At 43.4% G+C, this 12,525-nt stretch overlaps 1 pseudogene across 1 annotated transcript; it reads right to left on the bottom strand.

The window, feature by feature from the left end:
- Window positions 1-10,726: 10,726 nt before the first annotated feature.
- On the bottom strand, window positions 10,727-11,905 carry LOC311625181 (peroxiredoxin-like 2A; annotated as a pseudogene). Its single transcript has one exon. The product of its transcript is annotated as a peroxiredoxin-like 2A (transcript).
- Between the last annotated feature and the right edge of the window lie 620 nt (window positions 11,906-12,525).

Genomic DNA, 12,525 nt, shown 5'->3' with positions numbered 1-12,525 from the left:
AACTTTCTGCTGAAGGAATTTGGAATATGTTAAACATGGGTGAGTTTGTTTATTAAAACATGGACAAAAGTTATAGATGTATCCATGTTCACAGGGCATCAAAATGTTTGGTGGAAACAGGTAATGCTACTTGTATATGCCTAGATGGAACTGGCAGTTTCAGCGGGGAAGGAATTACGTCTTCAGTGGTTGGCTTTGTCAGTTCTCTCTGAGCCAGGTAATAACTGAACCTTGAGTGGCTACGCGGAGCCTGAATTGGATTCCCTTAACTATTTAGATCTCCACTTAATAGAATTCCTAGAAAATACTACTGTGATGAGTGTAGATTTTTTTTATATATATATAAATTCTTTATTGTTGAAAAGTATTTCATATTTCTCCTTTTTCCCCGTTGATCTCTCCCTGGCCGCTCCTGCCCCCCAGCATATGCGCCCCCCCCCACTACTGTCAGTGTCCATTGGTTATGCTTATATACATGCATACAAGTCTTTGGTTGATCTCTTATACCCCTGCCCCCTTGGTTGTTCTCTTACCCCTCCCTGCCCCCCCCCCCCCCACACCTTCCCCTGCCTTCCCTCTGAGGTTTGAGGGTCCGTTAGATGCTTCTCTGTCCCTGGGATCTTTTTTTTTTTTTTTTTTCCCCATTGGTTTATGTTGTTAATTATATTCCACAAATTGTAGATTCTTTTTTAGGGTTAACGTGGTACCAAAGGGCCTCATAGCATTCAGACAGTCATATACATAGTGTAGAAGGAACACTGCTCCCTCCTTTCCTTTGAGGTGGCCTTTCTAGCCCAGAATGCTCTCCTCATACCTTTGCAAGTGCTCAAGCTAACCTGGCATCGTGGGTCTGAGATAATTTGTGTGGGCTTTTGTTGACAAAAGCTGTGTAGATTTTCTCCTAATGATGAAGTCAAAGTAGGTACAAAAGGCATGTACTGATTTTAGGCAAAGGTTTGAAGTGAACACAGTAATGAGGCACCTGAAACACTCCTCTATGTAGTATGCAGCACATTTTCTGGTTTAACTGCAACGCAGTTGCCATGTCTGTGGGTTCCAGGAAAGAAATTTGTTCCACTAAAATTTTGTATTCAGATTGTTTTGAAGTTAATTAAAATTAATACCTAAGACCCAGCTGGCATGGCTCAGTGGTTGAACACCCACCTATGAACCACTCGGGGCACATGCCTGGGTTGCAGGTTCAATCCTCATTGTGGGACATGCAGGAGACAGCCAATCAATGACTCTCATCACTGATGACTTTCTCTCTCCCCCTCAATAAAAATTATCCTCTCTGCCCTAGCTGATTTGGCTCAATGGATAGAGCTTTTGCCTGTGGACTGAAGGGTCCTGGGTTTGATTCCAGTCAAGGACACATACCTTGGTTGCAGGCTCCTCCCAGCTTGAGCCCTGGTCAGGACTCCTGCAGGAAGCAACCAATCGATGTGTTTCTTTCACATTGATGCTTCTCTGTCTTTCCCTCTCTCTTCCACTCTCCCTAAAAATCAGTGGAAAAATATCCTCTGGCAAGTATTAACAAAACAAAAAAATTAAAAGAAAAATTACCCTCTCTAAAATCAATAAAAATATATTTAAAAAATTAATATCTAAGAATTTCTTAAAAAATTGTTTTTGTTAAGTGAAACTTAGTAGAATGATAAAAAATTTTCAGGAATTATTCACACAGTTGACTGCCTTATTTTTTTATTCATAAAGTGGGTGACATAATTAATTATCTAAACTGGGAACCTTTTGAGAGAAGAGGAAAGTGCTAGAAATATATACACTGAGTAGCCAGATTATTATGATCTCTGAGTGCATAATAATCTGGCCACTCAGTGTGTGTGTGTGTGTGTGTGTGTGTGTGTGTGTGTGTGTGTTTGTAACCCTGAGTAGCCAGATTATTATGATCTATGAACGCATAATAATCTGGCCACTCAGTGTATAGACACCAAGTATAAATAAGGATTTAGATGTCTAAGGCAAACTGATTCTTGCCTACTTACATATTATTCACCTTATGAATAGGTAATATTGACCCTCTTTTGGTGTTCACTAGTTGAAAAACAAGCCTCAACCTCAGGTTTGTACACAAATGAAGATTAAGTCCCAAAGTGCTTTTGACTATAAATTATATAGTTTTTCTTATGTGTATAGAGGACATATGATGTGAGATAGTCAGAGTCAGCTCCTTATTTCAGCTCCATTAATGATGGAGTCTGCATGTGACCATTAGTTTAAGAACCTGAGGCAGTGGTTCTTAAACAGCATGCATCAGCATCACCTGGAAGGCTCGTTAAACTCCTGATGGGAACTAGAACTTCGATCGAGAAGGTCTGGGGTAGAGCCCAGGAATTTGGGAGCCTACTACTGTAAACATGTGTCATACAATGCAGAATATCCTTAAATTGAGAAATCAGAACATTTAATAGCTGTGGAAAGCCTTAGATTTCACTGCAATGTAGCATTAAACTCTAAAACATAGTTGAGAGACAATTTTGCAGAGCTTCTAATTTTCATAACAGTGTGTAGGAAGTTGTTTGTACATGTTTGCAATGATTTCACTTAGATGAGAAGAAATATAGGAAACTACAAGAAAACATGAGTAATTCAGAGAAAATACCAGTAAGTATGTGAGAACTCGTACAGAACAGGTGAAAAAGACTTCTCCAAGTCAGTTGTTAGTGTAGAAAGGGTATCTAAGAGGTAGGAAATCCTTAAAAGAGAGTAAAGAGCACATTAAACAGTGTATGAAACTTCTATTGTTTACTTAAAGGAGGCTACAAGTGTAAATGTGTGCCATACAAGGCAAATATCCTTGAAATAGAGAAATGAGCACAATTAAGCAGCTTTGGAAAGCCTTAGACTTCACCGCGATGTAGCATTACACTAAAACATAGTTGAGTGATAATGTTCCAGAGCTTCTCAGGTTCATAACAGTGTGTAGGAAGTTGTTTTTACTTGTGGGCAATGCTTATACTTTGACAAGTAGGCCTCATATAGGAAACTACAAGGAAACATGAGTAATTCAGAGAAGGTAACAGTAAATAGATGAGAACTCACATAGAACAGGCAGAAAAGACTTCTATAATACATGTCAGTTGTTAGTGTAGAATAGGTATCTAAGATGCAGGACATCCTTAAAACAGACTAAAGAGCACATTAAACAGTGTATGAAACCTCAAGACAAAATATTCATTTTTATTAAAATGTTCTATTATTTTATGTTAATGATTACTCATTTATTTTGGACCTTTGTATTCAGTATGTCTCTCCTGAAATAAATTTATGCTTCTAAGAAAAGGAAAGCTTTTGCTTTTTTTTTTTTTTGTGGTTCAGATAAACATCAAACTTGTTTATTTAGCCCTTGTTAGCCTTTGAGTTTGACATGCTTGGTTTAATCTGTCAGCCTGAGTCCCAAAAAGTCTCGAGTTCCATCCAGGTCAAGGGCATGTACTTGGGTTGTGGAATTACCGCACCCTCCATTGGTGCATGCACCTTGGACAACCAGGTGATGTGTGTCTGTGTAGCTATCCCTTCCCCTCTGACTTGTACTTTTCCACTGTCTCTTAAAGGCAACAAAAGTAATATCCTCAGGAGATGATTTATAACAAGAAAAAATTCTGCACATTGGGCACCATTGGGACCAACAACGGAGGGTAAAATGGGAGTCCTGAATGTGTCCCAGTGGACACTGGCTGTGTGAGTCTTGGGGTGTCAATGGAAAAGATGGACAGCAAGAAACTGCAGGTTTCCCAGTGCAGTGAAGCCAATGTAAGATCTGAAGGTGTCACTGTATACTGGGGCCTTCAGTACCCCTCAGGTACCCCAGGGGGTTGAGGTCAGTGTTGGCCCATTGGAGTGGGCAGCGGGAGTCCTGTGCTGTCACTGTAGTGTGTTGTAAGGCCAGCAGATGGATGGGACTGTGTGGCCCTCAGGAGACCTTGTCTAGCCCTGTGGTGTTTGTTATTTGGAGACCCTGGAATGTCATATAAGATTGTGTCCGTGGCTTTTCTCAGGTGTCACTTCCAGTTGTGTCCTTTGAGAGCTCAGCAGTGGTGACAGAGTAGTGTGGACAAGGAGAGACCTGGGGAGTCACAGCAGACATTGTTAGTGTGAGCCTTGTGCTTTCCAGAGAGAAGGCTTGGGAATGGGAGCCATGGGGAATCACAGCAGTTTGTGAGGAGTGGGAGGCATAAAGTGTGACAGCAGTAGACCTGAAGGTGTCACAGTTGTGTGTGGGCAGTGAAAACCAAGTATTGACACAGTGGAAAGTTCTCAGCGGAATTTTGGAGGGGTACATTGGCATGTGGAAGCCCTGTGCTGTCATGTTGGATTGTGGACAGGGAGCCCCCTGAATTGTCACAGTGAAGTGTTGGATGTAGGAGCCCTGGACAGATTGAAATAGAAAGTGGACAGTAGAAGCTGAGAGGTTCACCAATGAAAGATGTGCTTGAAAATTCCAAACATTTCACAGTGAAGTAAGGAGAGCGAGTGTTCTCAAGTTTTACATTTGTATGTTGTCATCAGACTTGAAGTGTGAGAATGGAAAATGTGCAGTGGGACCAACTGGGAATGGGAAAGGAAACCATGGTAACTGGATGCCTTGAGGCATCACGGTGGATGGGTGGCTAGAAGGACACCTCACACAAGGCAGAATATTATTGAAATAGAGAAATAAACACATTTAAGCAACTTTGGAAAGCCTTAGACTTCACTTCAATGTAGCATTTAACTCGAAAACATAGTTGAGAGACAATGTTCTACAGCTTCTCAGGTTAATAACAGTGTGTAGGAAGTTGTTTGTACATGTGGGCAATGCTTATACTTAGAGGAGAAGGCCAAATATAGGAAACTACAAGAAAACATGAGTAATTCAGAGAAAATAACAGTAAGAATATGAGAACTCTCATAGAAAAGCTAGAAAAGACTTCTCCAAGTCAGTTGTTAGTGTAGAATGGGTATCTAAAGTGCAGGACATCCATAAAACAGGGTATATAGTACATTAAAAAGTTGTAGGAAACCTCTATTATTTACTTAAAGGAGCCTACAACTGTAAATGTGTGTTAAGACAGATGATAATGGGCAATTATTACTGTGGGGTGAGGGCATTTGGAGGCATTGTGTGTTATGGTCATAAAAGGAATTGAGATTCCTGGCATGTCACAATGGAATGTGGGGAGTGGTCACCAGGGGATTCTCAATAGAATGTGGGCAGTAGGAAGGTTGAAGGATCACAGCAGAGTGAGTACAGTGACGGCCATGGGGAATGATGTACGTGTGAGTCTGAAGAGCCATTGCGAGTCACAGCGGTGCTTTGTCAGTATGTCCCCTGAGGTGTCCACGTGGGTGTTTCAGTGAGGGTTCTTTTGTGTCACTGTAGAATGTTGGTAACATAAGCCCAGAATGTATCACAAAAGTGTATGTTTAGTATGGGACCCCTGTGGTGTGACAGTGGGAAGGGGGTATTGAAATCTCATCAGCTTGGCAGTGGAAGACATAGTGCTGTACAGTAATGACTGTTGTCTGGAGCACTAGAAGGCCACACAGGATTGTGGGAATTGGGTATCCAGGACGTCACAGAAGACTGTTGATGCCTGTCCGGTGGGGGACTCAGGATGTGACAGAGCAGTGTGATCGGTGGAGGACCTCGGGTATCCAGCGCGGTGTCTGCATGGTGTGTGTCAGTGTGGAAGGTGAGCAATGTATCCCTGGGGTAGCACTGTAATGTGTTGGCAGTGAAATGTCTCAGTGTCGGAGGGGGATGTGTGCAGACAGGACCCAACCTTGTGACCGTGGAGCGATGGCATTGTCATCGCTGCAGCATCGCAGTGGCGTTCTGTGCCTGGAAACTGCTTGTTGTCCTGATGGAGGGTGGGCAGTTGGAGCTTTGGTTTGAGGTTTAAGTGAGGGCTTTGGGAGGAGTGTGGTGTCCCAGTGCAGTGTGATTTAGGATTCTGTGGAAGAAAGGATTTATAGAATTCTGTGGAAGAGAGGACTTGTAGAATTTTGTGGAAGAATTTCGATCATTCTGTGGAATAGATGATTTTTAGAATTCTGAGGAAGAGAGGACTTCAGGAATATTGTGGAATACGGAATATCCTGAATTCTGTGGTTGAGTGGCCATCTAGAATATTGTGGAATAAGAGATTTCTATCATTCTGTGGAATAAATGATTTATAGAATTCTTTGAAAGAGAGGATTGCTAGAATGTTGAGGAATAGAGGCCATATAGAATTCAGCAGAATTAGGGATTTTTAGAATTCTGTGGTAGAGAGGACATCAGGAATCCTGTGGAATATGGAAAATCCAGAATTATGTGGTAGAGTGTACTTCTAGAATTCTGTAGAATAGGGGATTTCTAGATTTGAGAGGAAGGAAGGACTTCTAGAATTCTGAGGAATGAGGGTTTCTAGAATTTGGAGGAAGGGAAGACAGCTAGAATTCCATAGAATAGAGTATTTCTAGAAATCTGAGAAAGAGAGAACTTACAGAATTCTGTTGAGTAGAGGATTTCTAGAATTCTGTGGAATAGGGAATTTCTAGAATTCTGTGGAATAGGGGATTTCTAGAATTTGGAAGAAAGGAGGACTTCTACAATTCTGTGGAATAGTGGATTTCTAGAATTTTGTGGAAGAGAGAATTTTTTAGAAATCTATGGAATATGGGAGTTCTAGAATTCTTTAGAATAGAGCTTTTCTATAATTCAGATGAAGGGAGGACTTTTAGAATTCTTTGTAATGGGGGAATTCTAGAACTCTATGGAATAGAGGACTTCTATTGTATAATTCTGTGGAATAGGGAATTTCTAGATTTTGGAGAAAAGGAGACTTCTACAATTCTGTGGAATAGAGCATTTCTAGAATTATATGGAAGAGAGAATTTTTAGAAATCTGTGGAATAGGGGAGTTCTAGAATTCTTTGGAATAGAGCTTTTCTATAATTCAGAGGAATAAAGGAGTTTTAGAATTCTTTATAATAGATTTCTAGAATGCTATGGAATAGGGGACTTCCAGAATTCTGTTGAATAGAAATTTTCTAGAAATCTGAAGAGAGGACTTCTAGAATTATGTGGAAGAGAGAGTTTCTAGAATGTTGTGGAAGAGAGGCCATATAGAATTCAGCAGAATTCAGGATTTTTAGAATTCTGTGGTAGAGAGGACATCAGGAATCCTGTGGAATACGGAACATCCAGAATTCTGTGGTAGAGTGTACTTCTAGAATTCTGTGGAATAGAGGATTTCTATCATTCTGTGGAATAGATGATTTATAGAATTCTGGGAAGAGAGTATTTCTAGAATTCTGTGGAATTCTGTAAATTGGACTTGTAGAATTCTGTAAAATAGGGGATTTCTAGAATTAGGAGTAATGGAGGACTTCTACAATTCTGTGGAATAGGGATTTTCTAGAATTCTGAAGAGAGGAATTCTAGAATTATGTGGAAGAGAGGATTTATAGAATTTTGTGGAAGAGAGGCCATATAGAATTCAGCGGAATAGAGGATTTTTAGAATTCTGTGGAAGAGGGGACTTCAGGAATCCTGTGGAATACAGAACTGTTGAATGGAGAAAAGACTACCCAAGAGGCAGAGACCCCTACCCGGGAAACAACTCCAACTAGCCAATTGCGGAGTCAAATAACAAATTTTATTACAGATTCGAATCTGGGCTGCCACCGCCAGGATGGAGCAGGCAACAAACAGCAGCAAGCAGTTACAAATCTAGCTTTTTATGCACATTTCAAATAAGGGGGTAGAGGTCGTTTCTATATCGCTTAACCTTGTGGTTGCATGCATCGGCCAGATGGCCTAATCTCCCTTCTTGGTTCGTTCTGTTCTTTTAGCCTTGACTAACCCAGACTGTTGATTTGGCCTTCAGGTCCAGGAGCGGGAGGGAGTAGTAACTTTCTACCCTCCAGGCAAGGTCAGTAATTTTCCACTCCTCAGCAAGTAATCAAAGGCCGAAGTCAGATAGCAAGGCTAAAATTCAAACAGCAGTTTTTACCAAAGTATGGTTGCCACTATATTTCATTCCCCACTGGTTTTTTATGTACATGAGTCAAATCATTGACTCATCCTACTTCCTTGCTCTCTAGTCCCCTAGTACATTTAGCCTTACTTAGCCCCGGACTTTCTCACTTGGTTAGTAAAAATGTTTTTACAGTTACTAAAACCTCTAGTACTACAGTTCCCATTAGTACTGTCCTCACTGAAGTCTAATTTCCCTCCTGGCATTAAGTCTCCTCCTGGCCTGTGTGGAGGCCAGGCTAGAGATCTCACGGGTGAGGCTGCTGGTTGCCAGGATCTAGGTTGTTTTCTGTGCAGGAGCTGGGAGTGGTGTAGCCAGGTCTCGGTGCCGTCTACTTCAACAGCCGTGGGCGTGCTCAGGATAACAGTGTAGCGTCCCTTTCAGGTTGGAGTGAGTCTTTGGGCAGTGAACTTCTTTACCCACAGAGTCTCCGGGCTGGATGAGGTGTACAGGGTCCTCGGGGGGCACTGGCAGTGCATCTGGAACAAGCTTATGCATGGCTTCTGGGTAAATTGCAGAGCCTGTAAGGACTTGAGCAAGGGAATGGTTATGAATTCTAGCTTTCAGTTTCTCCCTGACCCCAGGAAGGATGGAGGGAGGTCTACCATACATGATCCCAAAAAGAGGGGGGGAACCTCTCCCGTTAGAGGGTATACCTGGCCTATAAGAGGGTGAAAGGCAGGGGGTTGGTCTAATCTTCACCGGTTTTCAGGACAATTTTAATTAAACCTTTTAGAGTTCTACTCATGCCTGTCCTAAGACTTGAGCTATACTTTGAGATACCTTGCTATAAAGACTGGGCTGTCATCTGATCCTATGACTACTGGCAGCTCGAATCTAGGTATAATCTCCTGGAGTAATTTCTTGACTCCTATAGAGGCAGTTTCTGTTCTACGCTTCAACTTAATCTGGGAAGGTGTCTATAAAAACTAGTATGTACTTATATCTTACTTAAGCTTCGTAGTATCTGCCTCACAGAAATCCAGAAGTCTTGATGATACCTAAGTGGGTAACCTGGCATGACTGGGCAACTAATATCCGACTTAGAGCCTCTGGGACCAACAGTCTGTCATCTGGTAGGATCCACCAACCATCTGGTCCTTCGATGACTTGCTTCTGTTCAGCCAATTCTTCCTCTTTTTTGGTGTAGGTTGGGGTCTGTCAGGGTTACGAAGACTTGTAAAGGCCCCACTGGTTTTTGGGCATCTTCCTTTGCAGTTTGGTCTGTGGCTCTATTTTCTCTGGCTTTAATTGTCTCCCCTTTCTGATGTCCTTTGCAGTGCACTATTGCAACTACTTTTGGGAGTCAGATGGCCTCAAATGATGGCCACTGCCCAGAGGCACACTGGCCACTCTGCTGCCACAGGGTCTAGTCTCTTAGACAGATAGGCCACAGGTCTCTTCCAGGGACCTAGAGTCTGAGTGAGAACCCTTTTGGCAATGCCTCTTACCTCATTCACGTAAAGGTGGAAGGGCTTCGTGATATCTGGCGAGGCTAGGGCAGGTGCTGAGATGAGAGCCTTCTTTAGCTCCTCAAAGGCCCGTTGTTCTACTTCAGTCCAGTTCAGCGGCTGTGTTTCTCCAGTACGTGTTCCTTCTTAGGTCTTCTTAGGTCTAAAGATAACTACAAAAGATGGTTTGAAAATTAAATATCTAACAAGTTATAGTAGGTAGTCATGTCCCAGATATTTTCCCAAAGATCAACTTTGATCTTTTTACTGAGCCCGTTTGCCTTTCTGTCTCTAAGATAACATATCTGTGAGATGTCTGGGTAACTTGTAACTTCCCTTTTTCCAGAGCCCCTGGGGAACAACCAGATGTGGTGGGCACCAGGACAGATGCCTCAAATTCTTTCTTTATCATGTTAATTGTTCCTGCACTCACTTGAGTACACGTCCATCATTTTACTTTTTATCCAATCCCAGGACTTTCTCACCGCTTTGCTTTCTCCCGCCTCTTTACTCCATCACCAATGAATTTCATGTAACCCACCTCTGTCCCTCCTTTGATTTCAGTGTATAAATAGAGAAATGTAACCTACCATTCTTTGGAGCATTATCTCAATCCTTTGAGATTCTGCTCCCGGCAGTTGTCGACAGTAAGGCTCAAATAAACTCACAAAAAAAATTCTTTACAGGTTTCAAGTTGTTTTTTTTGTTAACAGAGGACAAATCAATCCTTGAGATAATCATGTTATACAGTTCAGCCTGCCATTTAACATTCTAATAATCAAACTTTGCTTTGTCAAACAAAATCACAAATTTCAAATCCAGTTGGAAAATAAATCACCTGCTGCAAAGTCCCCGAAAAGAGGCTGAAACTTCCTCTTCTCGCCAGAGCCCCCCCCCCCGGGGGGGGGAGGGCGGCAGCCTTCACTTTGGGCAGGCACTCCTAAAAGCACCCCAAGGAAGCGGTGGAGACCTTGGCCACTTGCAGGGTGCGGCCCCGCTCCTGCTCACTCACATCAAACTTAAATGGCCAATTGAGACAAACAGTAGTTAACTTTAGAATTTGGTCCCTGCTTTTCACAATTGTTACAACTTCATACTTTCAAATTAATTAGGTGGGCCGATTCCCCTCTGACAGAGAGCAAGCACCCCTGGGAAAAAGGAATCCCAGTGACCCCTTGGGGCAGTTTGCTAGCCATCAAAGCACTCAGCCTTACTTTTTAATTTTTATTTATTTTATTTTATTTTTTTCTTCATTTTATGATCTACCTTTATCAAGCCAACCAGAGCACATAATTCCTTTATGTTATTACTTTAATCTTATGTAACAAGTCATGGTAGAAAACACACAACCAAAAGCCTTCAATCCGCAATCTTCTAGTCAATCACCAAATTCCTCTAGGTTTTTAAAGACACGAAAGTAAACTAATTTCCAATAACAGCACCTCACACACCATATACGTTTGTAATGCGGCGCTCCAGCCAGCTTTAAGCCTCGTGTTTTGCAGGGTTTAACTGAAATACCTCTCACTCACGTCTTAGGTTTTTATCAGTCTTATTTGGGAGCTATTTTGTCTCACTGAGCCTAAACAGAGCACAGTGATCTAGTCTAAGGAGATGGCCTAAGTGACACGAGTGGAACCCGGGCCTCCTGTGCAGCAGGTGAGCCCCTCTTATCCCTGAGCTGGGCAGAGCCCACAGTCACTTTTCCTCTGAGGCTAAACTTGCAGCCTGTGGTTTGATCTTAGCAGGTTCCAGAACAGAGGCTAGGTTTACTTTATCTCCAAATTCTTTTTCTCGGTGCTCGAGAAGAATGCCCTGCTTTCCTGATCCCACCACGAAGACGCCCCCGAGGATGAAGCCTTCGCCCTCCAGGTTTCCAGAGAAGCCTCCGCTCCGGTCCCGGAAGAAGTTGCTCCAGACGCCCAGCCGGACGAACCCCATGAACATCATCTTCAGCCTCTGGGGGCCTTAGAACTTCTTTTCATCCAGGAAGATTTCTCCTTTGAAATAAGGCTGGAAGTCCTTCACCTCAGTCTTGACCTGCTCCTTCACCACAGTGTAGAGGGGCACGCCCAGCTCATCCAACTTGGGCTTCAGGGAGGACAGGTCCGTGGCCTCCTCTCGACAGAGGAAGCAGCCTGGCCTCCGCACAGCCATGATCACAGCGCCCTTCTTCTCCCAGAGCTCATTTGCTTTGAAAGTCCTTGGTTCCTTCTCCAGTGTCTTCAGGTCTATTTCCTCCAGATACTCCAGGTTGGCTCGCTGGGGCTTGGACAGAAACATGTCTGTGTTGGCCAGGAGCAGTGCCAGGGCAGCAGCCCCCAGGGCCCCCGCGCCCATGGACCACATCCCCACTGTGAAGAAGCTTGGATCCTGCGCGGAGGCGGAGCCACCTTCGAGGAGGTCACATGCCTTGCAGAGCCCCATGTGGAGCCGTGGACCTCGTCCTGCTCGCGATCCCCTCCCACCCGCTTTCTCTGGTGCCCGACTCGGGGGGCGGAAGGACCCCCTCTCGCCCGCCCCAGGGGCCCCGGGGTGGGCCAGAGCCCAGCCTTACTTTTTTTTTTTTTTTTTTTTTTTTTTAAAAATCAAATCAAACTGTTGTGGGGTCGAACCCTGGGTTCAAAATAAGACCACCGGAGGCTGGTTAATTAAAAAAGCAGGCAAGGATTTATTGAACTGGCCAGGACAGCCACAAGAGCACCACATGCAGGTGGACTCCAAATGACTGCACCGTTTCAGGGGTAGGCAATTCCTTTTAAAGGTTCAAACCACAGGAATTTTCCTTTTGTTCCTAAATCCTAAAGACTAAATTTTAAAGACTGGTGACAGCCCGCAGGGTTGACTGAACTTCGACAGGTCAAGGAGTTTTATACTGTGGTGATGTCACTGCTTTGGCTGACTCTGATTGGTTGGGTGAGGGCTAGGGTCCAGTTATACAAAACGGAGGATAGCTTTGCCCTGCCCCACAGTATAAAATGGAGTCAGGCGTTAGCCTTGCCCCGGCCCCGCCGTGGCCTCTCAGATACCTACTAATCTTTCCCACT

Source organism: Pipistrellus hanaki (assembly GCF_964339955.1).
Source record: "Pipistrellus hanaki genome assembly, chromosome: 7".
Lineage (NCBI taxonomy): Eukaryota > Metazoa > Chordata > Mammalia > Chiroptera > Vespertilionidae > Pipistrellus > Pipistrellus hanaki.
This window is presented reverse-complemented; position numbering and strand designations above follow the sequence as displayed.